This window comes from Macaca nemestrina, chromosome 1 (assembly GCF_043159975.1).
Source record: "Macaca nemestrina isolate mMacNem1 chromosome 1, mMacNem.hap1, whole genome shotgun sequence".
Taxonomy (NCBI): Eukaryota; Metazoa; Chordata; class Mammalia; order Primates; family Cercopithecidae; genus Macaca; species Macaca nemestrina.
This window is the reverse complement of record NC_092125.1, coordinates 67,030,957-67,058,729: the sequence shown is the minus strand read 5'-3', so window position 1 is coordinate 67,058,729 and position 27,773 is coordinate 67,030,957. Positions and strand designations below refer to the sequence as shown.

At 37.5% G+C, this 27,773-nt stretch overlaps 2 long non-coding RNA genes across 5 annotated transcripts in view; one reads left to right on the top strand and one right to left on the bottom strand.

The window, feature by feature from the left end:
* LOC105484895 (uncharacterized) overlaps positions 1–27,773 on the top strand; it is a 356,622-nt gene that overhangs the window by 288,698 nt on the left and 40,151 nt on the right. The window contains exon 7 of one of the 4 annotated variants that reach the window (XR_011613556.1): positions 20,721–20,860. The exons of the other annotated variants lie outside the window; for them this stretch is intronic. This is a non-coding gene — a long non-coding RNA (uncharacterized lncRNA). Of the gene's footprint in view, positions 1–20,720; positions 20,861–27,773 lie in introns of those variants that run through there. 4 annotated transcript variants of the gene reach the window in all.
* LOC105484894 (uncharacterized) lies at positions 202–27,742 on the bottom strand. Its single transcript, XR_989280.2, has 3 exons — positions 27,456–27,742; positions 8,260–8,343; positions 202–228 (listed from the first exon to the last, which is right to left on the bottom strand). It is a non-coding gene; the product is annotated as an uncharacterized lncRNA (long non-coding RNA).

The following is a 27,773-nucleotide window of genomic DNA, read 5'->3' as shown; positions in this document are numbered from 1 at the left end:
CTCCATTTGGATAAGTCACAATAGCACATATTGCTAGTGACTACCATACTGAGCAATGCAGCTCTAGAGTTGTCACTGCTACCACACTTACTGACTCTAATCCCTTTGAGGTTTCACCATTGCTCTATAGAAAGTTCCTTAGTTACCTCTAAGCTTCAGAAACATTCTGACTCACCAGGACTCCTGCATTCAGTTTCAAGCAATCTTCCAGAATTAAACACTTTAGTTCTGGTAAGGAAAAGACAGAAACATTAAAGGCAACAATTGGTAAAAAGAAACATACTCTCACCCACAAGATCTCAGATATGTAGTTCAGCAAACCATTTTGAGCCTCTACAAGGTGTCAGGTATTCAGGCATGGGTGCTAGGTGGATGATCAGCCAGTATCTGTATATTGTCTTTATTTTGTACAGTTGGAACCATCTCATTCTTAAATTCTAAAGACCCTAGGGATCCCTTCTAGAAGAAGAAAACAAAAAAATCCATAGCTCTATAGGCTACCCCCAGTTCAGCCCTGAGCCGGTATTGCTCCTGGTCTTACTTTGAATTCCCAGATCTGCATTGACTGGATTTCATTCTTCTTCCCCAATGATATCATCTCTGCCTGGAGACTGGACTATTGCTCTAGGAGCTGTCTTCTTTTGGTGCTAACTACCAAACCATCTAGATGTTGGTCTTTTTTTTTTTTCACGGGACCTCTATGTTTTACTGTAATTGTTCCTCTTTAAGAATCATCCTGAATATTGCACTTAGTTGTGAACTTGGCTTAGGACATTTGTGACCTATCCACTTCCTTCCCTGAAGAATAGCTCCCAAGTTTCATTCAAACTATTTGGACTTAAAATGGCATCCACTCCTTCGTAAAATCTTTATATGCCCTTGTGGCTTTGCCTTATATGTGCTATATGTACGTAGGTTGACCCACCTTCCTATTGCTCAGTCCCCAGTTCTAACAGTTATTATCATTAAGAAATATCTAAAGTCATAGAAAGCTAACATAGGTAGAATGACTTACGGTTTAGTACTGATATTTAGATTCAGAAACCATGTTATTAAAGAAATCAATTAGCTACAGAAAGATAACTTTGCTCCAAGTTCCTTTCCCATTTGCAGCACAGAAGCAGTGGCTGGTTAGCATCTGGGTGTCCTCGAGACATAGTGAACATTTCATTCATCATACATGACATTTGCATATTGCAAATATCATACTTTATGCACATGCCTTCCAGGCTAGTCTAGAGACTATGATTGCTGCCTAATCCTCACATAAATCAATGCACCAGGGAATACCACTTCTAAACATGAGGAAAATCAAGGATAGCTCTGCCTTCAGACTCTTCCTGGGACCGTCTCATTCTCTTCACATCCCAAGTAGATTCAGTGCCTTCATTTTCTCTTCTTTCTTGTAGCTATTAAAATTCTATTAGCCATTTGTGAATATTATTTTATACCATCTGCATTTTCTCTAAGTTGTGATAGTGACAGCTGCAATCATTTGTATGCATTTTCTGTGCAGGATTTTGTGTGTGTATAGGAACAAAACCTTTCCTTTGTATGACCATGTATCCAAATAGAAAGATGATTTGTTTGTAAATCTATTTCTCTTCCAAACATTAGTTTATTTGCTGAGAAGACAGAAAGAGAAGATGTTGAAAGAGGAAAGGCAAAAACATTTGATCTCAAATAACAAAGCGTAGGTTTGCTTTTTCTCAGCTCTTGGGTTTCCGCCTCTCAATCAAAGTTGACCTTACAAGTACTGTTAGACTGTGTTTCGTGTTTTTAATCTGAAGGCCTTCAGGGTATTTCCCTCATTCCACTACCACTCTAAAATCTTTCTCCTTTCCCCATGTCTCAGTTAGCAGAAAAATTCATCTAGCCGGGCTCCTCCCTTCTTTCCTGCACAAGAATGACTCTGGTTCTTCTTTAAGGAAAGTGTAAGCTCGCGGGGAAGGCCAGCGAAACAAGTCTACAGTTTGTCACACTGGAAAGTTACCAGCTTGTTAAAGCCACCTTCTAGGGTGGGCATGACAACAAGGTAGCAGAACCTGCCTCGTTTTGAGTATCACCTTGCACAGCATACAAGAATTAAATACGTGAAGACTCCAATCAGGATTAATCTGAGCTACTCATGAAAGCTTTAAGTGTTCCAAGGAAGTTGAGTCAGAGGATTTTCAGTTGCAACTTGATTCAGCTAACCAGTTCCCTCATGCCACACAAGGAACCAGGACCCTCTAGGCCACACCTTTGGGAGGCACCCCACATGGACAAACCCTTTTCTCTAACTGCCAACCCTTCCCAGTCCTACTCGCTTTCTTCTAATAAACCCTTTTGGAAGCTTTTACTAATATCCACTGACTGTAGTCTTCGCCCTGACGTTAATGGTAGGAGGTGAGATTGTTTTCTTCCTGGGGTTTTTCTGGTCTCAAAAAGGAAGGATGTGAGTGAGTTTTTTTTTTTTTCTGATGGGACATATGAGAAAGATAGTGTTTCTTTCTACCTAAGCTTGGTCCTCCACCAGAAATTGCTCTTGCTAGATTTCTTCAGAATAAGGCAACGCTCTCACCACAATGAATATAAATTTTTTCTAAAGACTCACAGTCTAGTCTCACATAGATGCATCCATTCCTTCTATTGGATAATTTTGCTCTATGTAAAATTATAATGCCATCTACATTTTTCTAAAGTAGCATACTGCTTCTTTCTTAGGTTTATTATCCTTATATGGTCTCTATTGTAGCTCAGAATGCCTCTGTCTAAGCCATCTTTGATGGTTGGTACTATCTCAAATAGTTGCTCTCTGCCTCAAATTTCTCCTCTGACTTTGGATGCTGGTGGATGATATGTTATCAGTTAATCCTGCTGCCTCCTTATTGGTAGTAATTGTAAAAGACGGAAGTGGAGGTTGGGAAAAGAGAAGGGAAATACAATGAAGATTTTTTTAATAAAAGAAGTAATAATTTTACAGTGCCTTGAGGCAGATAAAGAAAATTGAGTCAAATCATATCAGAAACTTGAACCTGTACCCTTGTCTGGTAGAAAGCAAGAGGCTGTCTATAATTGAAGGGATGTTGCAGCCAGGTTATAGTGTTTTGATGGGTACTAATACACTCTGACATAGAGTTATCTTCTGAGGAGTTAAAGCCATATATATTCCTGTGCACTGGAAAGAGAATGTCAGAAAAGAATGCATCCAGCATGCATGGAGGTTCTCCTAGCTTCACTAAGCTAAATTAGATCACGTAAGTCATCTGAAGCTTTTCCTACAGAAATAGCCCAAACAGTCAATCACTCCTCCTCTGTGACTACATTTGGGAGTTAGAAACTAACAACTATTAGTGTGTCATCCTTTGGCTTAGGCAAAGAGATAGCAAACTTCCATGTGAAACCCATCCCAAAATCTCATAGACTGGTCTTTTTGATAAACATAGAAATGGACTTTTCTGGTCTTAAAGCTTGAAACTTATATTTGTTTTATCTGAGTTCCTTCCTCAGGAAAGGACCTTTGGGCCTCTGAAAGAAAGAATCAAAGAACTGAAACTCACCAGATCACCATAACCTGATAATGAGATGAAAACCCCTCATTCATCATGATTGCTTCCTTGCCCTCCCTAGTTCCTGTTTTCTTACATGTTGTTACATTTCTTCCCCGCTGTATAAAGCCCTAGTTTTTGTCAGTCAGGGAGATGGATTCGAGACTGAACTCCCATCTCCTTGTCTGCAGCACCTGAGAAAAGCCTTTTTCCTTGACGATAACTTGTCATCACTGACTGGCTTCCTTTGCTGCAAGCGGCAGGGCCTAGACTGAACCCCTAGTGTTTCGGTAACACGTGCAAGGCTGGGGCTAGGGTGAGACAGGAGAGATGCATAGGGTACATAACTGAAGGAGATCCTGTAAGAGTGAGTGAGTGAAAAGGAGTATCTTGCTACTTTTTGCTCCCTAGGTATCTCACTTGCCTCCCCTTAGTCTCAACAATGCTTTCAAATATAGAAAAGAAACTGTCCCATGGGCCAGGGAGGCCTGTTAGCATCGATAGAACCAAAGGGATATAATCTGTACGTTTTATTTCGTTAACCCCTGGATTTGCCAATTAAGCTTCAGTTCCCTTTTTTAAAATACAAACTTGCTAATTTTATATGTTGGCATTAATTATGTAACACTTTAAGGTAGTAAGGCTTATATGTACTTTCCTCTGTGTAAAGGGACAATCAAGCCCTTGAGAAGAGGGACAGTGGAGAAAATGAATATTGAGCATCTACTAAGCAAGGCACTGTTACTAGTCGACTGGTCTAGCTATTGCCTATCCCTTTGTCCTTTGACAACTACAAAGGCTAAAAGAAAAATCAAAGTGTTCCAACCTCCTTTGCAGACAAAGGTTACAGTGTAAGAAGCAATCTGCTTGGATCTGCTGGTTCATGGCTACCAGATTTGGCAGAAAAAACGTAGAACACCCTGTTAAAGTTGAATTTCAGATAAGCCGTGAATATTTAGTATAAGTATGTCCCAAAATTGCTTACGAAATATGTATTCTAAAATTGCCTTCATTGTTTATCTGAAATTTAAATTTAACTGAATGCCCTGTGTTTTATCTGGCAATCCTGTTCATAAATATATATATTTGCATAGCTTGTAGCTTACAGCATCCTCTCTTCTGTCTTTTTTTTTTTTTTTTCTTTTTTTAAGATGGAATCTCCCTCTGTTGCCAGGCTGGAATGCAGTGGTGCGATCTTGGCTCACTGCAACCTCCATCTCCCAGGTTCAAGCGATTCTCCTGCCTCAGCCTCCCAAGAAGCTGGGACTACAGGCACGCACCACCACGCCTACCTAATTTTTGTATTTTTGGTAGAGACAGGGTTAAACCATGTTGGCCAGGATGGTCTTGATCTCTTGACCTTGTGATCCACCTGCCTCGGCCTCCAAAAGTGCTGGGTTTACGGATGTGAGCCACTGTGCCCAGCCTGTGTCTTATACAAGGATTATGATAGTCAAAGTGATCTCAGAGGTGCTGACTGTGCACTCACACGTCATGAAACCTCTGACCGTAAACATTGTCCAAACTCTGGAGTACTTGCTTTGTGACAGAAATAAACCCTTTATAAGTTTAAGTCATTGTTAATAGGGTTTTCTACTACTGGGATACAGAAGCATTCTTAACTGACATCCTTATTTTGTGCCAAACACGTACTTTCTTTTTTTTTTTTTTGTCTCGCTCTGTTGTCCAGGCTGGAGTGCAGTGGCGTGATCTTGGCTCACTGCAAGCTCTGCCTCCCGGGTTTACGCTATTCTCCTGCCTCAGCCTCCCGAGTAGCTGGGACTACAGGTGACTGCCACCACGCCCGGCTAGTTTTTTTTTGTATTTTTTTTTTTTTTTCAGTAGAGACGGGGTTTCACTGTGTTAGCCAGGATGGTCTCGATCTTCTGACCTCGTGATCCTCCCTCCTCGGCCTCCCAAAGTGCTGGGATTACAGGCATGAGCCACCGCGCCCAGCCCAAACATGTACTTTCCTATACCTTACCTCATTTAAATATTTTAACCACTTTATGACATGGATGTTATTGTGCCTGTTTTCAGATAAGAAGAATGAAAATTCAAAGAAACTAAGTACCTTTCTCAATGCCTCATAAAACTGATGGTTAATGTTTATTGTGTACTTAGTAGGTTCTGACACAGGTTGATGTGTCTACATGTACGCAATCACCTAATCCTCCTAACAGCTGTTGAGAAAAGTACTGCAATTATTGACAATTCTATAGATGAAGAAACAAGAGATTATGAAATGTACTCAGTACAATGGAGCTGGGCTTCAACTCATATACTGGGGTTTAGCACCCTGCACTCCTGACTACAGTGCATACTGGCCAGAGAAAGAGGTGACATTCACACTAAGGCATAGGATGCTAATGCCAGGGCTCCTTCCACTGTGCCTGCCTGGTTCCCGACCTGGATAAATGAGGAAGTACTGTATTTCCCTTCTAGATTTCCAAAAACCTTATCTCTTTAACCCTGATTGCTAAGTCTCCCTTTACTAATTTTGCCCTGTAGGTTCTACGTTGCCCTAGAATCTGGCACAAATTCTGGCTTTAGGAAGGTGACATGAGGCACCTTTTCTCAGTTGTTCATGGGGTTGGCAGCAGATGGCTTCCGACGTGCCAAGAACCTAGTCATTGGATTCTCCTTGTTCTCAAAATAAATAAATAAATAAATAAAAAATAGGTTCATGTGCCAAACCACCGAATCATCTGGGGAACATGGTTCTCCAGAGGCAGTTTCTTGCCCTTCCCTCTATCTTCTTACTTTATCCAGTGCAGATTTCCAGCCTACTGGGAACATTGCGATTTGCTTCCCTCATTCTTGCTAAGAGAAATACTCTGGTGTTTCTTCCCTACTTATTTTTCTTTCTGTGGCTCAAATTAATTACCTCTTTGGGGAACCTACTTTCTAGACTCCCATCTCTGCCTAAATTGCCAAAGATAACAGATTAGTGGCTGCACTCCCATGTGTTGCCTCTGGCTTAAGCCTGACTTTTGGGTCTACTTGTATTCCCACATTACTTCTGTCGGCCTATCTTGCCTGTAGTCTAATTCCTTTTATGACAAATGAACACTTACCTCCTAGACTGCTTAGAGCTTGTTTTACCCTGGAACAGAGCTTAGGGTTTACCATACTACCTTTGGACTGCTAAGAGCAAATGTTTTATTTTAGGGGTATAGAGATAAGTTGTTTTATTCCTAAAATAATCCCCAAGTTCAAGGATGGGTAAGTTTGGGCATTCTGCATTCTAAATGAGAGAACTGTTTATTCAACCTTGTTTCTTGGGTCACCATTTATTAAAATAACAATGATCTCAATGTTTTGAAATAGAAAAAATTACTGCTTTGCACAAACAGTATTTAATTTTTCATTTCTAAGCGAAGAAGAATGATTGGAATGAGAGGAATTAAAGTTCCTTAATCTCATCTTTTAAAATCATATCAAACCATTTACATATCCAGGCTCTTTTCAATTTCCGTCTGAGGTCATCTCTGCTTATCATTTTCTGTGCTCTCTATAGATAGAAGTTTATGGTCTTCCTTTTCATAATCAAGTGTGTGGCGCTCAAGTATGGACAGAGGAATCTAAGGTGGGAAACCATTATCTCCTTTGTCCTTTAACTACTCTCTCTGTGTGCCCCTGTATGTAAATATACAGAACCATGCAATGCACAAGTCAAATTGAAGGCCTTTGGAAAATGCTTTCTTGATTTTATCTCATTTCCTAGCAAAGCAATTGGTAATACCATTTTAGAAGTAAATGAGGTTTGATTGCAGATGGAATATCTTTACCCAGGCACTATTTTCCCTTCCTAGAATATGTAAACGTTGACTTCCCTGGTTGTTACTGAACCCTTTCATCTAATCATAAAGTTTTTTTTAATGCAATGTGCTATCCCTGTGGATTTAAGCCTAAGCACTGAGGGAACTCAAGATGGGTATAGACTTTCTGAAATACATTTTCACAGAGAACTATAATCCATCTTCCAGAAGAGCCAGAGATTCCAAATTTCCTCCTTTATTATGAAGTCTCCAGATAAGACTTTTATTCTAAAGAAAACCGTAGTACTTCATATATTGTTACCAATAAAGGGGTAAAGCTTACTAATTTTTAATTTCCTTAGCACTTTCTCTCTAAATGAGGAACAGATTGTGGAAGGAAAATTTTGATAATCATAGTAGGTTGCTAGCTGCTTTGTTAGCACAATCTATTCCTGAGATTTTATGAGATCTGGCTTACGAAGCACTGGTTGATAAATGATTCAATATTTAACCATGATTTACCTGTACCTTGTGGAGGAAAATTATGCTGATGGAGCTGAAATCACCGGAACAGAGATTTTTACATCCCATAGAATGTGTCAACATAGCGTTGAGTGTGAATCGCTCACTTGGGACATAAAGTGCTCCTCTTTTTAGGATCCAGGATTACATCTCAATATAAATGGCTGATGGAAGTAAACAAAATGAGCCCAGTGCACTGCCTGGTGACATGTGGTAATAAAGATCAGCAATGAGGGATGGAAGGGCTCCCTTGCCATCTCTAGATGTCAAAGAAGTAGATTTTAAACTCTGTGGGTGGTATCAGTCTGGAAAATAGAGGAACATGCGAGCCATATGGAAATCAATACAGCTTCATGAAAGGAAAGATGAAGACCAGCTTTGCCTCTTTAAAGGAATGACTATGGAGGGAGCATGGTACCTGGACTCTTCCCTGGGGCCTCACTTACCTGTATATTTATTCGAACCTTTTCTTCATCTAAATCAATGAGATCCAATCTGTTACAACCTGGGAGATTTCAGTCTGAGACTTCCTGGAAAGGCAATAGCAATGCAGAGTTGATTAAAATTAGTACAGAGAGTCAGCAGACTAACACAATATTTACAATATTCTGTCTAGTATTCTAAAGAAAGCACATCAGCACAATCAAAGATGGCAAAAGTTTTATATTGAGAAGGGGAGAGTGGTAGATCATCAGTTCCTCTTCTGGTAAATCAGGATTTTTTTTAATCTGCTGGAAAATAAGCTCTACATGGGCAGGATCACTAGCATAACTTTGTCCCTTCCACCACCCCTGGCCCAAAGTAGGTTTTAAATATATATGTTTAAATAGAAAGGTAGATGATAGATAGATAGATAGATAGATAGATAGATAGATAGATAGAGAGATAGACAGACAGACAGATAGATAGATTTGGTCTGGCTTCTTAGGAAATTTCAGAAGCAGTATAAAATTTGGAAGAGAAATATCTTGAGGGGAAAAACAACGTGAAATGGGAAGTGGTAGCTGATCTTACTATAGGACAAGTTGGGAAAAAAGGTCCAGGGGTCTGATTTCCATTCCCATTATAGGAATCCTCAATCCCTGACTGTGCCTGGGCCACTATTCTGACTTAAGACCAAGCTACTATCCTGTGTCTCATTAACCTGATGCATCTGTGGCCAAAAGCAAAATCTGGCATTTCTTTATTCATTTTTTATACATTCCCATCAAGTTAACCAGATTTGTAGTCACAGCCCATAAATATACCATACACTGGCCTTTCTCAAGGCCTGAGGCATTTTACTTGGTGTCCAGGCCAAGAATTAAAATAAAATTTCAAGCCCCTTAAACGAATTCCGGGTCTTGCAGTTAGGCTAACAAATAATATTATTCTTGTAGAATCCAGCAAGTGCCAAGGTCCTTATCCTAAAAATCTGATGACTTTGGATTTAGATAAAGGTCTGAGTTTCCTAAAGGTGATATAAGCAATACCATCCAAGATGTTTTGCCACTATTGTCTCCAGCTTATTTGGGACTATTTTTCTTAAACTTTATGAGATGGTAGACAGCTTGAAAGTCATAGTGTACTTTGCATAACACTATGAAATATGGATGTATTTAATTCCAGCATTTGAACTAGGAACAATTTTACTAGCAGAAAATGACTATGTTATAGGTATGCAACATGAAATCACAACACATGTGCATGCAAAAAACAGGCTCATGAGAGAAGCACGATCTGTTGTTTCTGAGTTTTGCCATTAATATTCATTGGCTGCTTGTTCATTTGTTTTGCTGTCTGCCTCACAGACAAGCAGTAGAAACCACCAAAGGTTTTAGAAAAATTTATGGAAGAAAAATTTAAAATGGAAAACATTCTTTCCATTAAGTTATTATTTTCTCCAAATTGGCAAGACTGCCATTATTCAATTTCAGCAATGAAAATCCTTGGATCAGCATGCAGAACATCAATGATCTTTGAGAAAGTAGTTTGAGAATTAAATATAGGAATTGGGATAATGTAGCTTAAAAATTCAAAACTCTGGGTCGAACTCACCTGACTTAAGTCCTGGCTGTATCCATTACTAGCTGCGTGTATGCATGTTATTTAACCGTTCTTTGCTATGCCTTTCTCCTCTGAGAAACGGTTATAATCTAATTCTAACATCTTAGAATTGTGTTAGTGTTAAGTGAGATTGTATATCATTATGGATTTTGTGATTTTGAGCAAAAAAATAAATACATTTGGGCTACATTAAGCCAAAGTTACGTTGCTGGAAAGACATTAAGGCTTTACACAATCCAGGAGATACCCAAGAATCAGGCATGGAAATGGGACTGAACCAAAGCAATTCTGCAGGCCCAGAAGTACAAACGTTTCCAATAGTTTTGTAATGAAACTCTAGTGTGATCATGCTCGATCAAATGCAATAGAACTCTACCACTGTTAGCTTCTTTGACTCTCTGATCGTGTCTGAAGTACCAGAGAGGGAACATCCAATTAGCCTAGATTGGTTCATGAGGTCACTTTATTAGGAGTAAGGGGCATCTCTGATTGCTGTATCCCCATAAGACTATATTCAGTGAGGAAGAAGTATTCACACGAATAAAAATGGGAATTATCGGAAAGGAGAAATGAAAGCCAAATATTCCAAAACATGCATGTCTTTTACAGATGAAGTAGGCAGACCGCTTGATACCTAGCAGGTAGTCAGTATACTTTATTTAATTACTTTATTTATTTGACAGGGTCTTGCTCTGCCACCCAGTATGGAGTGCAGTGGTGGGGTCATGGCTCACTGCAGCTGCAACTTCTTGAGTTCAAGCAATCCTCCCACCTCGACCTTCAGAGTAGCTGGGCCACAAGCACATGCCACTACACCAGGCATTTTTTTTTTATTTTTAGTAGAGATGAGATTTCACCATATTGCCCAGGCTGGTTTCAAATTCCTGGGTTCAAGTGATCCACCCACTTCAGCCTGCCAAAATTCTGGGATTACAGGTGTGAGCCACCATGCTGGTACTCAGTATACTTTAATCTCACCTTCTGACCTCATTTAAGGCAATGAGATGTTTCACACTAGGTGGAGTTGACTTTGAGTTACAGGCGTTAACTTGCAGTGTTTTGATATTAGCCCAGTAATTTTTAAGAGTCTCAGAAGTCCAGATCGCAGTAGTTTTTCATTTCTTTGGAATGAGAACACAGTATTCGCTCACAAAGGAACTTTGGATAGCAACTCCTTCAACAAGGATGCAAGGGCTTCCAAAGATGCAGTTTCTCAAAACCGGGACCCATAGAGGTAGCTGAGATAAAGTATCTCAGCCCAATTAACTTTTTTGGTGGCATCCAAGGACCTATGGCTAGATACATCATTGTTTCCAAAACATTCTCGATGATCTACATGTGGGACCTTTTTAAAAGAAAATTAGTTATATGGCCACATTTTTGTTCACTAAAATATGCATCCTAGGATAGATCTTTTCAGAATAAGCATGGCCAAAAAAAATCTTGTACCCTCTTTTATCTCTGCTGACTACAGACTAAATCTACAAATATCTGAGAGAGTTTGGCAAATTCAAACAACTGTGATAATTTCACTGTTTCTCCTGGAGCGACTGGGAAAACTCATTTTGTGGGCATATTTTCATTGTTGACTGGACTCTAATAGTCTACTTTTATCCTCTGTTGCCTCTTGCTAAGCCTGGTTATTTTGTTTGGTAAACCATAGTTGAACTTTATTCTTATATATAAGTGTACCTTCAAAGGGAACTTCCTAACTGGACTCCTTTGAAACTCCAACAACCTGTATTCTGGTGTCAACATTTTAAAATAGCTTAATCCCTCATTTTCTCCCACTTGTAATTCAGGTAACACTGTGGGAGGAATCCTTCTTGTAGTGAACTATACCTTTTTCCTATTTCACCTTTGTGACCAAACTCATCACATCACCTCTGGAGTTCTTCGTTAAATTATCTGAACTCTACTGCATTTAGAAATGATTTGATGGGGGGCTTGGAGGCCATCGGAGCCACAGCATCCATATCACCAGTTTTCTTTTTCTTTTTTTCTCCTTAAATCCAAAAATGACTTTGGTTTGTCATGGCCTGACCCAACTATTCAGAAGTTCGTTCCATTAACTCTTTTAATAGTCCCTTCTTCTTCAGGGCTCTGATGAGATTAAAGTCATTTTCCCCCTAGAGGCTGGAGGGCTCCTGCCATTCCCCATAATTCACTGGCTCCAGCTAATGGGTGCTGGGGGAGGGGTGGAGGTTATTGCAAGGCTAGAGCCATGCTTTGTAGTGACTGTGGGGTTATTAAAGAGGTGAAATAGTGGGTGTTCTTCCCTTCCTCTTAAATCGTTCTTAAAATGCTGTAATATTTGTTGTTTCTTTCCCACTCTAGCCTGATTTAGGAAGCATATAAGAGTAACCCATATTGTGCTCTATGTAAGGAGTGCTGGGAAGGACCTAGTCTTTCTATATTTATTTTCCATACCCTTGGCTGAGACCTAAGTTCTCACAATTAGTAATTTTTTTTTTCAATGTAAGGTTTTGGGTTTTCTAAAATTTTTAGTAAAATAGCATATTGTGTTTTATGAGCCATTTGCATCTCATAGGAAATTTATTTCATGCTTACTAGATAACAGAATTTGAGCCAAAAAGATAAAAAGAGTCCAAGTATACTAGGTCTTTGAATTCATAAGAAAAGATGTGCCAGAAAAATCTCAGAAGTTGACAGCATCACTGATCAGGTTTTCCCTAACTTTATGATACTTAATACAAAGCTGGTAACCTGTATTCCCCATCCCCAGATATTTTCTATAGTTCTCTAAGTCATGAATATCTATTTCCTATATCTTGGAAATAAGTAGTTACCAATCACTTTCATCAAAGATGTCTACCAATCACTTTCATCAAAGTTACCAAATATTCTCATCAAAGTATAAGACATGTCTGTTCACTCCATGTAATCTCCTTCTCTGTCACAATTGGGGGAGGCAATTTAAAAGATTTCCGTAAAAGAAGTATTAGGTACTGCCAGACCACAGATACTATCAGAAAGGTGAAGGACTAAACACTAAGTCAGATGACTCTGTTGTCAGCCATGATGTAATTACTAGTACTGGGCTTTCCTCCCTGGCATTAAAACAAAAAACAAACAAACAAACAAACAAAGAAACAAAAACAAAACAAAGCAAAAATTCTAGAAAACTTGATAAAATTTTCTAAAAACTTGATAAAATATATAAAACAGCTGTTTTCAAACATTAGGTGAAAAGCAATACAGAACGAGGATCCCTGAGGGAAGGGAAACAAATTAGTTGAGCCCTACAATTGTACTGCCTTTCTGCATAAAGGTAATTATTGGAGCACAGTGCAGAAATGGGAATACAAGATGAGCACAGTATTCTTGCTGAGCTGAAGATAGAGCAGAGTTTAGTGAGGATAAGGAATCTCACATTTCTTGAAGAGAACTGCGCAAAGAATTTTAGAAACCAGCACGGGAGCTCGTTTGAGTTGGTTGCTGAATACTAAGTTGTGCACATATTGGGTAAGACTTCACAAAGGTGAACAAAGAGCAATAATAAAGAACAACTAATGAGGAGCTATAAGCTGAACAATTCCCAGAGATAAGACTAAGATGTGTTCAAGTTCCAACCAGTCAGATTAGAGAGAACTGTGTGAGAAGGGTCACACTTTTAATAGTAAAGATAAAATAAATATAGAGTGAAAACTAATCTAAACACACCTTAACAAAGATGAAAGGCTTGTTTAATGGGATTAAGATTATCCCATATACTTTAATTATTTGCCAAAACAAAACTCATTAGTATTTAAAGGAAACAACAAAAATCCAGCATTCAAAAATATAATATTTATGATGTCAAACATCTAATAAAAATTGCCAGAATGTAAAAAAGGCAGAAAATATGACCCATAATAAAGAGACAAATCAATTTACAAAAGAAGATCCATAAATGACAAAAAGATAAAAAAAAGCTATTATAAACATAAAACAGCTATTATAAATATACTCAAGGTTATAAAGAAAAAAATTACTGCAAACCAACAATGAAGGAAAAGCTAAAAAGCACCTAAGGGAAAAAAGAAACAATAGGTACACAAAAATAAACAAATAATGAACAGAAGACTTCCTATCAGAAATAATGGAAGCCAAAAGATAGTGCATAAATATCTTTAAAGTTCTGAAAAAAAAAAAAAAAAACAAAACCCAAGAAGTTAACCTCTTAAACTAGAAGTCTAAAATCAGCTAAAAGTCTAAAAGGATGTATTTTGAAATACATCCTTCAAAAAATGATAATGGCAACTTAGATCAACACAAAGGAATGAGCAGTGCCAAAAATGGTAAATACAGGAGTAATTACATGTGTTTGTGTGTACATATATATGAATAATTATGTTTGTGTACATATACACACATATATATTTATTTTTAACTTTCTTAAAAGATAATTACCTATTTAAAGCAAAATTAATAACAATGCCTGTGGGGCTCATAGCAGACACACGAGTAAAATCTATGACCATACTACTACAAAGGAAAAATAGGGACAGAGAGTTACTCTTTAGTAATTTTTTAAATTTTGTGCAGAAGCTGATATATTATTCAAATGTAACATAGATTGTGATAAGATAGTGATGCGTATTGTAATTCCTGTAGCAACCACTATTTTAAGAGGTTATCAGTTAATACAGAAGATAATAGGAAATACTAAAATATATTTTTAGAACCATAAAAGACAAGAAAAGAAGAAAAAAGAATAGAAAGGGTAGAATAAATAGAAAACAAATATAAATCTGACTGACTTAAATCAATAAATAACATTAAATTAAATACTCTAAGGGAAAGACAGAAATTGATAGATTGTATGGAAAAGCAAAACCTAATCCCACCTATAGAAAACTCCCTTTAAATATAAAAGACTCCCTTTAAATATAAAAGTAGAGATAGGGTAAAAGGAAAAAATGGAGAATGTATACCATGCAAACTGGAATCATAGGAAACTACAGGGGCTGTGTGAATGAAGGCAAAGTAGATGTGAGAGCAAGAAATGTTATTAAAGAGAAAAGGAAATATTTTACAATGATAAAAGAGTCAATTAAAGAGGAAAGTTTAATACTTCTAAATGTGGTTGGAAAACTTGACACTTGCATAATTATAATTGAAAATTTCTAAACCCCTCACTTGGCAATTGATAGACCAAGTAAAAAGAACATCTGTAATCCTATAAAAGATCTGAACACCATTATCGACTACCTTAACATAATTGAATCTTCTAGCATACTGTACACAAAATGGATGCATATATATTCTTTTAAAGTACAGATAAACATTAAGATAGGGCATAACACAAGACAGTAATAATAGTCTTCATAAATTTAAATAAATTGGAATAATTAGGAGTATATTCTCTGACCACAACATAGTTAAATTAAAAATAAATTTTAAAAAATTCTGGAAAATCCCCTAATATTTGGAAAGTAAAAATCTCAAAAGAACAAAGGAAACCTCAAAAAACCCGCGTGTCAAAGAAGAAATCAGAGAAGCAATTAGAAAATATTTTTAACTTAATAATAATACATCATAATATATTACAATTTGTGGGAAAGACTTAAACCACTGCTTCAAAGAAACATATAAATGTTTATATTAGAAAAGAAATGTCTAATGTTAATGATCTGCTGTGAAACTAAAAAAAAAGAACTAATTTCAAATAAAAGGAAGGACAAAATTCAGTATAAGGAAGGACAAAAATAATAATTGAAATAAATAAAACAGGAATAAAATAATAGAAAATAATCAGTAGGCCGGGCGCGGTGGCTCACGCCTGTAATCCCAACACTTTGGGAGGCTAAGGCAGGCGGATCACCAGGCCAGGAGATCAAGACCATCCTGGCTGACATGGTGAAACCCCGTCTCTACTAAAAATACAAAAAAAATTAGCAGGGCTTGGTGGCGGGCACCCGTAGTCCCAGCTACTCGGGAGGGTGAGGCAGGAGAATGGCATGAACCTGGGAGGCGGAGCTTGCAGTGAGCTGAGATTGCACCACTGTAGTCCAGGCTGGGTGACAGAGCAGCGAGACTTCATCTCAAAAAAAAAAAAAAAAAAAAAAGAGAAAGAAAACAATCAGTAAAGCTAAAAGCTGATTCTTTTAAAAGATAATAAAATTATGAAATGTCTTCCTAGAATAACCATGAAAAAACATGAGAAAAGGCAAATCACCAATACTAAAAATGAATAAGCATGTATCATCATAGAGACTCTCCAAACATTAAAAAGACAATCAGGTGCATTGTTTTTTTTCACTTAATAAATCCTAAACATTTCCCTTTGAAAAAAAACAATAAAAAATATTAGAACAACCTTATTTCAATAAATTAAACAACTCAGTTTAAATGAAAAAACACTCTGGAAGACTCATATTATGAAAATTGAGGCCGGGCACGGTGGCTCAAGCCTGTAATCCTAGCACTTTGGGAGGCCGAGATGGGCGGATCACGAGGTCAGGAGATCGAGACCATCCTGGCTAACACAGTGAAACCCCGTCTCTACTAAAAAAATACAAAAAACTAGCCGGGCGAGGTGGCGGGCGCCTGTAGTCCCAGCTACTCGGGAGGCTGAGGCAGGAGAATGGCATAAACCCGGGAGGCGGAGCTTGCAGTGAGCTGAGATTCGGCCACTGCACTCCAGCCCGGGCGACAGAGCAAGACTCCCTCTCAAAAAAAAAAAAAAAAAGAAAATTGATACAAGAAGAAATAGAACACTGAAAAGCCCTATATCTACTTAAGAAATTGAATTCATTGTCAAAAATATTTTTACAAAGAACACACCAGGTCTAAATTGGTTAAATTTTATCGACTATATAAAATAGAAATAATACCAATCCAACACAAACAGTTCAGAAGACTTTCCTCCTCAAATATGAAGCCAATATTATTACTACACCAAAGCCAGACAAAGAGATTGCAAAACACACTCTTTCCTAAATACAGCTGCAAATATTCTTAACAAAATAGTAGCAAACTGATTCTACAAGATATAAAGATTATAAACCATAAAATGAAATTTATACTGGAAATACAAGGTTGGTTTAACATTTGAGGATCAACGTAATTTAACATATTAACAGAACGAAAGGTAACAATCATGTGAATATCTCAGTAGATTCAGAAAAAGTCAACACCAATTCATGACATGTTGAAAAAATAAAAGCTTCTCAGCAAACTTATGAGGAAACTAACTTAATCTGATAAATATATCTATGAAAGCTGGAATCATACTTAATGGTGTAATGTTGATAAATTTTTACCTAAGATCAAGAATATCTGCTCTCACCAATTTTATCCAACATCACAGTGGAAATAATAAACAAAGCAATAAAGGAATATAGATTGGAAAAAAGAAGTGAGGTTGTCTTAATCCACAAATGACATGATTATGAACAAAGAACTCTTAGGTATTTGTAAAAACATTACTGGCATTAATTAATAAGCTCGCCAAGGTTTCAAGATTCAAAATCAATGTAGAAAAATCAATGTTATTTCTAAATACTAGCAATGAATAATGAAAAAAATTGAAAAACTGATATTATTAACAATAGCATGAAAAATGTAAAATAGTCAAAGATCCATTTAACAAAATAAGTGCAAGAACTCTACCCTGAAAAACATAAAACATTGCTGAGAAAAATTATAAAGGATCTAAAATCGAAGAGACATGTTTATGAACTAGAAAACTCAACGTTGTTCAGATATTAGTTCTCTCCATATTGATCTAAAAATTCAACTGTACTTTATTCAAAATTTCCACGATTTTTAAGTAACAATTTACAAGCTGATTCTAATATTTATATGGATGTAAAAACTCCAGAATATTCAAACCATTTTTAAAAATAATAAAGTTTCAGGACTCAAAGTACCCGATTTTAAGACTCACTATAAAGTAGTCAAGACAGGGTGATAGAAGTATAACTATAGAGGCATTGACCAATGAAATAGAACAGAGAATCTAGAACTATAACTAAAGATATAGGGCCAACTTTTTTTTTTTTTTTTTTTTTTTTTTTTTTTGAGACGGAGCCTGACTCTGTCACCCGGGCTGGAGCACAGTGGTATGATCTCAGCTCACTGCAACCTCTGCCTCCCGGATTCAAGTTATTCTCCTGCCTTAGCCTCCCAGGTAGCTGGGACTACAGGCATGTACCACCACGCCCAGCTAATTTTTTGTATTTTTAGTAGAGATGGGGTTTCACCATGTTGGCCAGGATGGTCTCGATCTCTTGACCTCGTGATCTACCTGCCTTGGCCTCCCAAAGTGCTGAGATTACAGATGTGAGCCACCACACCCAGCCAGGTCAACTTATTTTTAACCAGACTGCCAAGCAAATCAATTTAAAAAAGAATGTTTTCAACAAACAGTGCTGGAGCAACTTGGTATCCCTAGGGAAAAAACAAACAAAAAATAAATTGCAACTTCTACCTCACACCATACATAAAAACTAATTCAGGCTGGGCACAGTGGCTCATGCTTGTAATCCCAGCACTTTGGGAGGCCGAGGCAGGAAGGTCGCAAGGTCAGGAGATTGAGACCATCCTGGCTAACATGGTGAAACCCCATCTCTACTAAAAATACAAAAAATTATCTGGGCACGGTGGTGGGCACCTGTAGTCCCAGCTACTTGGGAGGCTAAGGCAGAAGAATGGTGTGAACCTGGGAGGCGGAGCTTGCAGTGAGCCGAGATTGTGCCACTGCACTCCAGCCTGGGCGACAGAGCGAGGCTCCGTCTAAAAAAAAATAATAATTCAAAATAGATTGTAGACTTAAATATAAATACTAAAATTATAAAACTTGTAGGAAAGAAGGCATAAAGGAAAATATTTGTAACCTTGATGTAGACAATTTTTTTAGACAAGGCACAAAATTTCTGAAGCATAAAAAAATCATATTTTGGATTTCATCAAATTTTGAGTGTACTATGGGTCAAAGATCAGGCATCTCAAATATTCCTACCAGGAAGCTATCATCAGACTTCCCTCTCATTCTCAAAATAAGGGAGAGAAGCAGAGGTAGAAGAAATAAGCCTCATTTAGCCCTTCGTACAAGTGAAGCTTAAAATATCAAACTAGAGGAAGAGGAAGAGGCAAAATTTCAGGGAAAAAATAGGTAAAATATATTTAGAGCAAGAGGCTATTGCAGTTTTATGGGAAGGGCGACGAGTAGACATTCCTCTTGCTGAGATCGGCACCTAAAACTGTGTGGGTGCTAAAGCCACTAAATCAAGGGTTAAACATTTTGGAAATATCAGCTCAAGTAGAAGAATTCTTGTATCTTCCCTCATCTGTTCCCCCTCCCTCCCTCCCTTACACTTTCCCTTCTTCCTTTCCTTCTTTTCTTCCTTCTTCCCTTCCTGTCTTCTTTCTATCCATCCAAGTATGTACTGAACCTCTATTAGGCATAAGTCTTTGTAGTTGAGCAAAGCAGTGCAACCCATGGTACATGTTCTTCAAGGAACTTATAAACCAGTTGATAAGACATGACAGAAACATGAAAAAATAAAACAACCAAGACATATTATGATGCAGTATAATAATGACTGTAAGTTTTCAGGAGAGTGACATCAATGTGAGTTAGCATAGTTAAAAAAATATGTGATGTTCAAGTTTCTCAATGAATTGAATGGAGCAATTTGAATAAGAATTAGGGAGTTGGGGGCAAAAGATATTTCTAGGAAGACGCGGCATCAGCAAAGATGTGATGATGGGAATATACATGACAGGTTTTAGGAAAGCACATTAGATGAGTCCAGTTATAGATGAACACTCAAATAAAGAAAAGGGCTTAGGTTTTAAAGTTAGAAATGAAAATAAGTTTTGAAAGCTTGGATGACAACAGATTATAGGAAATGTGGCCCTATATTTAGTATACAATCACTAATAAAACCTTTGGTAGCACTTGAGAGTTCACAAAAGCTTGTTCCCATACGTTATCTAAGATGATCTTTGTGAACTTTGGAAGATAGTTTGTAAACGGGGAAAAAAACAAGCCTCAAAGAAGAAAATAACTTGCATAGATTATAGATCTAGATACTGTGGAATCAGGACTCAGGCCCAGGTCTATTGGCTTTAGGAATTAAATTCTCATTGTTAAATATAACCAACTCTATAAAGTATTCCCTGATTACTCTCACTCATTCCAATTTTATCTTTTATAGGGCACTTTACCTATGTTCTTACCTTGTTTCTGTCTCTGGCTTATAACTCTCCTAAGGGTAGGAATTGTATCTTCCACTTCTTTTCTATCTTCTATAGGGCATAGAAGAGTGCTAGACTCATAGAGGATACTCAATAAATTAGTAATGAATGAGTGAATGAATGAATGAATGGGTGAATGAATGAATGCAGCAAGTATTGAGCTGAGATATGAGAAGGTACTGGAACAAACTGCACAGTATAACCATCTGGTGAAATGTTTAAACATACCAATGCCCAGGAGCCACACAAGAGATTTTCACTTAATTGCTCTGAGATGGCTCGGGCAGTTTTTTTCTATTTGCTTTGGGTTCTTCTAAACATGGCAAAGTTTAGCACCCTTAGACTTCCCTCATCCAAAGTTGAATCCCTATACAAGTATGTTTCAGAAGGGTCTGGAGAGCCTGCTTTAAATGAAGATGTAGTCAACTCATTCTTTCAGGACAGAAGGAGAGCATATATAATTGGAGTAAATGAAAGAAAATTGTACAGGTGTCATTTCTGTAGCTAACGGTCTCGGGTCTTGAGATTTGCAGCCTTGTGACACGTCCAGAAAATACAAGAAGGATGACTTTTTTTTTTCCTTTTGTCTTTGTAATATTTCCAATAATGATGCCATTAAACTTCTTAGATAACATTAAACATTATTTAACAGAGAGCACTAATGAACAATGAAATGAGAGGCTTCTGTCTGGACTGTCTGCATGGTGTGCATACCAAACAGGCACAGCGGTGCTCATTCTGGAATCTCTGCCTGGTACCCATGTTCTCTCCCAAGACAGCAAGAGACTGAGAAAGAAAGAAAAGGGAAGCTGTGAATTTCTATATAATAATGCTGGTGAGCTATTTGTCCTTGCCCTTGCAACTATATTCTCAGAATATGCCTGCTTGTGTGTGGTTCTTATAGTTTGGAAGCCAAGTGCAAAGGCCTGACAGTGACAGCTGTTACAGACTCCCTGCAGATGAAAATGAAAGTCAAACTAGCATGCACATGTGAAGGGGATTATCAACCAAATGTGTTGATTTCATCCCTGGATCTTTACAGCCAGAAGATAAAAAGCATGTTTCCTGAATAATAATGATCTCTTCTGTTTCTATCATGCTTTTCTGTCCAAAACTCCATTCTATTTTGTCATTTGTCCATTTATTGGAAGGGACAAGGAAAAGAGCATAAATATTTCCACATGAGATGGACCATTTCAGTTTGCCTGGTTTTAGCACTGAAAATCTAGTAGCATTCCAGGGAACCCCTCAGATTAAGGGGAAACTGTGACAACTGGTTACCATAATTTCTCCTATTATTATACGTGAGATGACTGAGTTCCAAGATCACACAGTGAAGGGCCTTCCCCAGACTGGGGGTAAAAAACTCTGTTATTGTTTTTTAAACTTGTATTACACAAATAATACACGCTTGCTAAATAATTTTCTTAAAAAACACATATATGTGTGTGTATATATAGAGAGAGATGTGCATATAACATGAATGTCTTTTAATGACTGTACTGTATCTATAGCTATAATAATTGTGAAAAATTACATTGGGTTTCATTAAAACTATTCTATGCTGTATTCAACCAATCTGCAATGGTAATATAATAGAAGTTTGCTCCCCCCACCACCAATATACACAAAAACAAGATTTTTACTTCTAAAATATAGAGCTGTGAATAATACCATCTTCATATATAATTGAGAATTGTTTGATTATTCCTTGGCAATTTCAACATCCACAAAACTTATCCTTCCAAAATTTCAACTACCTTAAATTGGGTTTTCTGGCCAGGTGAAGTGGCTCACGCCTGCAATCCCAGCAGTTTGGGAGGCTGAGGCGGGTGGATCACCTGAGGTCACGAGTTTGAGACCAGCCTGGCCAACATGGCAAAACCTCGTGTCTACTAAAAATACAAAAATTATCTGGGCATAGTGGTGCACGCCTGTAATCCTAGCTACTCAGGAGACTGAGGCAGGAGAATCACTTGAACCCAGGAGGCGGAGGTTGCAGTGAGCTGGGATCACACCACTGCATCCCAGCCTGGCGACAAAAGCGAAACTCCGTCTCAAAAAAAAAAAAAAGAATTAAATTTAAATAAATAAATAAATAAATAGGATTTTCCTAAACCATACCTGAGACAAGTATTTGGTGTAGGTGATTCATTTGGTAAGTCCAGTTAAGAAAGCAAGACAAAGAAAGAAAAGCCAAAAACAGATGGATTAATGAATGAGTTTCTGGTGTGAGAACTGAGGCTGAATCCCACTAGCACCTTCTGAGAGATTGTAGAACATTCTGCCGAACTCCATGCCAGAGGAGCAAGACAGTTGGGGTATTTATTTTTTTTCCTAATTGTTTAAGGTTCTCTTCTGGAACATGAATCCTCCACACCCTGCAAACCAAGTAAATGCCTGTGGCCAGAAAATACTCCCCAGACAGAGAGATATAGGAAGCCATCAGCATTTATGAGAACTGTCTAGTGTGACCTCCAGAGTGGACCAAGGAGATCTAGGAGGACACCCACAATATCTGCTTCACCATCTGCTCACTTCCTTGCCTCTCTCTTTTCTGATGATCTTGGGTTCCACCTGTTACACCACCACCAATGTAGATATTGTTACCAATATCTACATTGCCTCCATAATATCCCCCTCTCCAACTTTCTCCTGTCTTTTTTACTGCCTCTGTTACCCCAGCACAATTCTTTACCACATTAGAACCTGCAATACATTGCTACAACCCCATTTTTTTGTCACTCATCCCCTTCAAGTCATCATTTCCATTCTTAGCCACATCATAATCACCCCCTTGCATATTTCCTCAATTCCATTGCCTATCTCTCTTCAAACTGAACTAACCTGGGCAAAACCCTATTCCTTAGTTAAATCCAAACTTCTGTCAACTTTGGGCAATGTATCTGTGCTGTCTTCTGGACAACTATTTCATACCATCTTCTCTCTTTTAAACCTCCAATATTCATCCCCATGCTCACATTCTGCTGATTACCTTACTTCCAATTTTTTTTAAGAAACCGAATCACTTGGAAGATAACTTTACCAAGCTCCCATCACAACAACCATCTCTTGACTGTATCTGTGCCCTCCTGTTACAGTTATTCTAGATACACAGTTCAGGATTCTATCTCAAGGGCTGAGCTGTGTGCTAGATCCCATCCCTTCTTGCCCACTTGAGAATATACTTGATCAATTCTTTGCTTTCCCCTACATCATCAGTTTTTTCTTCTTCCACAGAGCATTTTCATCAGAATGCAAACATAGTATTTCTCCCATCTAAAATATATCTTCTTGAGACCACATGCCTCTGTAACTTCTGTCTCATTTTTTTGCTCCCCTTTATAGCAAAACACTTCAAAATAGTCACTACATTTACTGCCTGCAAGATTTTCTTCTTATATTGTCTCTTAAATCACGGTCAATCAAGCTTCCATTTCAACTACTCCATCAACACTCCTCTTTTCAGTGCCAACAATGACATTCACGTTACTAAATATAATAGCTAATTTTCCCTCTGCGTCTTGTGACTATTAGCTGCATTTGAGCCAGTTGATCACTTTCTTTTCCTTGATGTGTATTCCTCACTTGGCTTTGGGGACACTATGATTTTTCTGGTTATCCTCTTATTTCATTGACAGCTCCTTCTCAGTCTCCCTTCTTATCTCCATAGACTCTAAGGTTGGAAACACACTAGGCTCAATTCTGCACCATCATTAGTCTCTATTTACACTTGATTCTAACAACCTACCCTATATTTACACTCTTGCCTTTAATCAGGCTCATGGCTTGAAGCACCATGTATCTGCTGCAAGCCCAAATTTATATCTTTAGTCTAAACCTCTCCTTGATATCTGGAGTCATATGTCTGACTCCTACTCAATGACTCCATTTAGATAGCAAAAATCTATGATGTCCAAACCAGATACCTGAACTTCTTTTTTGTAATTTTTTAATTCTAATTTAAAATTTTTTATTTCAATAGTTTTGGGGATACAGATTGCTTTTGGTTACATGGATAAGCTCTTTAGTGGTGATTAATGAGAATTTAGTGCACCTGTCACCCAAACAGTGTATACTGTACCCACCCCTATTGCCCCCATCCCAACCTTCTTCCCTGAACCCCTAAAGTCCATTATATCATTCTTATGCCTTTGCATCCTCATAGCTTAGCTCTCACTTATAAGTGAGAACATATGATACTTAGTTTTCCATTCCTGAGTTACTTCACTTAGAATAATGGGATTTTTTTTTTTCTGATTTGTTTGAGTTCATTGTAGATTCTGAATACTAGCCCTTTGTCAGATGCATAGTTTGCAAATATTTCCTCCCACTCTATGGGTTGTCTGTTTACTCTGCTGACTACTTCTTTTACTGTGCAGAAGCATTTTACTTTAATTAGGCCCCATTTACTTTCATTTACTTACTTTTGTTTTTGTTGCATTTGTTTTGGGGATCTTAGTCATGAATTTTTTCCCCTAAACCAATGTTCAGAAGTTTCTCTGATGTTATCTTTTCAAAGTTTTATGGTTTCAGATCTTAGATTTTGTCTTTGATTCATCTTGAGTTGATTTTTGCATAGGGTGAGAGATGGGGATCCAGGTTTATTCTCCTATATGTGGCTTGCTAGTTTTCCAAGCACCATTTATTGAATTAGGATGTCCTTTCTCCAATTTATGCTTTTGTATGCTTTGTCAAAGATCAGATGGCTGCTAAGTTTTTGGCTTTAATTTCAGGTTCTCATTCTGTTCTATTGGTCAACTTACCTAGTTTTATACCAGTACCATGCTGTTTTGGTAACTATAGTCATGTAGTATAATTTGAAGTCAGATAATGTGATGCCTTCAGATTTGTTCTTTTTGCTTAGTGTTGTTTGACTGTGCAAACTATTTTTTGATTCCATGTGAATTTTGGGATTGCTTTTTCTGGTTCTGTGAAGAATGATGATGGTATTTTGATCAGAATTGCACTGAATCTGTAAATTGCTTTGGACAGTATGGTCATTTTCACAATATTGATTCTTCCCATCCATGAGCATGGGATGTGTTTTCATTTGTTTGTGTCATCCATGATTTCTTTCAGCAGTGTTTTGTATTTCCCCTTGTAGAAATATTTCACCTCCTTGGTTAAGTAGATTCCTAAGTTATTTTATTTTATTTTATTTTATTTTATTTTATTTTATTTTATTTTATTTTATTTTTGCAGCTGTTGTAAAGGGGATTGAGTTCTTGATTTGATTCTCAGCTTGGCCACTGTTGGTGTACAGCTGTGTTACTGATTTATGTATATCGATTTTGTATCCTGAGACTTTATTGAATTTGTTTGTCAGATCTAGGAGCTTTTAGGATGAGTCTTTAGGGTTTTCTAGGTATATGATTGTATCATCAGCAAACAGTGACAGTTTGACTTTCTGTTTTCCAATTTGGATGCCCTTTATTTCTTTCTCCTGTCTAATTGCTCTGACTAGGACTTAAAGTCCTGTGTTGAATAGAAGTGGTGAAAGTGGGTATCCTTGTCTTGTTCCAGTTCTCAGGGGGAATGCTTTAAACTTTTCCCCATTCAGTAGATGTTGGCTATGGGTTTGTCATATATGGCTTTTGTTACTTTGAGGTGAGTCCCTTCTATTCCTATTTTGTTAAGGGTTTTTATCAAAGGGATGCTGGATATTATCAAATGCTTCTTCTGCATCTATTGAGACAATCATATGGTTTTTTAAAAAAACCATTCTGTTTATGTGATGTATCACATTTATTTGCTTGCATACATTAAATAATCCCTGCATTTTGGGGATGAAACCCACGTGATCATGATGTATTATCTTTTTGTTGTGCTGTTGAATTCGGTTAGTACAGTATTTTGTTGAGGATTTTTACATCTATGTTCATCAGAGATATTGGTCTGTAGTTTGTTGTTATTGTTGTTATGTCCTTTACTGGTTTTGGTGTTAGGTTGATACTGGCTTCATAGAATGATTTAGGGAGGATTCCCTCTTTCTCTATATTTTGGAATAGTTTCAGTAGGATTGGTACCAATTCTTCTTTGAATGTATGTAGAATTCAGCTGTGAGTACATCTGGTCCTAGACATTTTTTTTGTTGGCAATTTTTAATAATTACTGAATCAGTCTTGCTGCTTGTCATTGGTCTGTTCAGGCTTTGTATTTCTTCCTGATTTAATCTAGATGGTTGTATATTTCCAGAAATCTATCCATTTCCTCTAGATTTTCTAGTTTGTGTGCATAAAAGTGCTTATAGTAGCTTTGAATGATCATTTGTATTTCTGTGGCATCTGTTGTAATAGCTCCATTTTCATTTCTGATTGAGCTTATTTGGATCTTCTCTCTTCTTTTCTTGGTTAATCTCATCAATGGTCTATCAATTTTGTTTATCTTTTCAAAAAACCAGCTTTTCATTTCATTTATTTTTTTATTGTATTTTTTTGTTTGTTTCAATTTTATTTAGTTCTGCTCTGATCTTTGTTATTTCTTTTTGTCTGCTGGGTTTGAGTTTAGTTTGTTCTTGCTTCTCTAGTTCCTTAAGGAGTGACATTAGGTTGTCAGTTTGTCGTCTTTCAGACTTTTTGGTGTAGGCATTTAACATTATGAACTTTCCTCTTAGCACCACATTTGCTGTATCCCAGTGGTTTTGATAAGTTGTGTCACCGTTATTATTCATTTCAAACAATTTATAAATTTCCATCTTGATTGCATTGTTAATGCAACAAACATTCAAGAGCAGATTTTAATTTCCATGTATTTGTATAGTTTTAGGGTTCCCTTTGGAATTAATTTCCAGTTTTATTCCACTGTGGCCTGAGAAGATTCTTGATAAAATTTTGATTTTCTTAAATTTATTGAGACTTGTTTTGTGGTCTATCGTATGGTCTATCGATACGTTCGAGAATGTTCCATATGCTGATGGAGAATGTTCCATATGCTGATGAGAAAAATGTATTTTCTGCAGTTGTTGGGAAGAATGTTTTGTAAATAACTGTTAAGTGCATCTGTTCTAGGGTACAGTTTAAGTCCACTGTTTCTTTGTTGACTTGCTGTCTTGATGACCTGTCTAGTGCTGTCAGTGGAGTATTGAAGTCCCCTACTATTGTTGTGTTGCTATTTCATTTCTTAGGTCTAGCAATAATTTTTTTATGATCTGAGAGTTTCAGGAAACACCTGAACTTCTTATTCAAACCTCTTCTTTCCTCAGTCTTTATGTTTCAGTAAACAGCAACCCCATTGTTCCAGTTGATCAACCTCAAAATCTTGGAGCCATCCTTATGCCTTTTTCTCACATACTCTAATAGATCCACCAACAAATCTTAAAAGCTCCAGCACTCCAACTATGTACAAAGTCAACAACCAGGTAGTTCAGGTTGCTATCATTTCTTACCTGGATTACTGTTGTAACCTCTTAACTGATCTTTTATTTCTGGCCTTTCCTCTTGTGAAGTTTAATCTCAACAGCAAATCTAAAGTGCTTCTTTCCAGGCTGGGCGCAGCGGCTCACGCCTGTAATCCTAAAACACTGGGAGGCCAAGGCGGGCAGATTGCCTGAGCACAGGAGTTCAAGACGAGCCTGGCCAACATAGTGAAACCCTGTTTCTACCAAAAATACAAAAATTAGCCGGGTGTGGTGGCAGGTGCCTGTAATCCCAGCTACTTGGGGGCTGGGATAGGAGAATCGCTTGAACCCAGGAGGTGGAGGTTG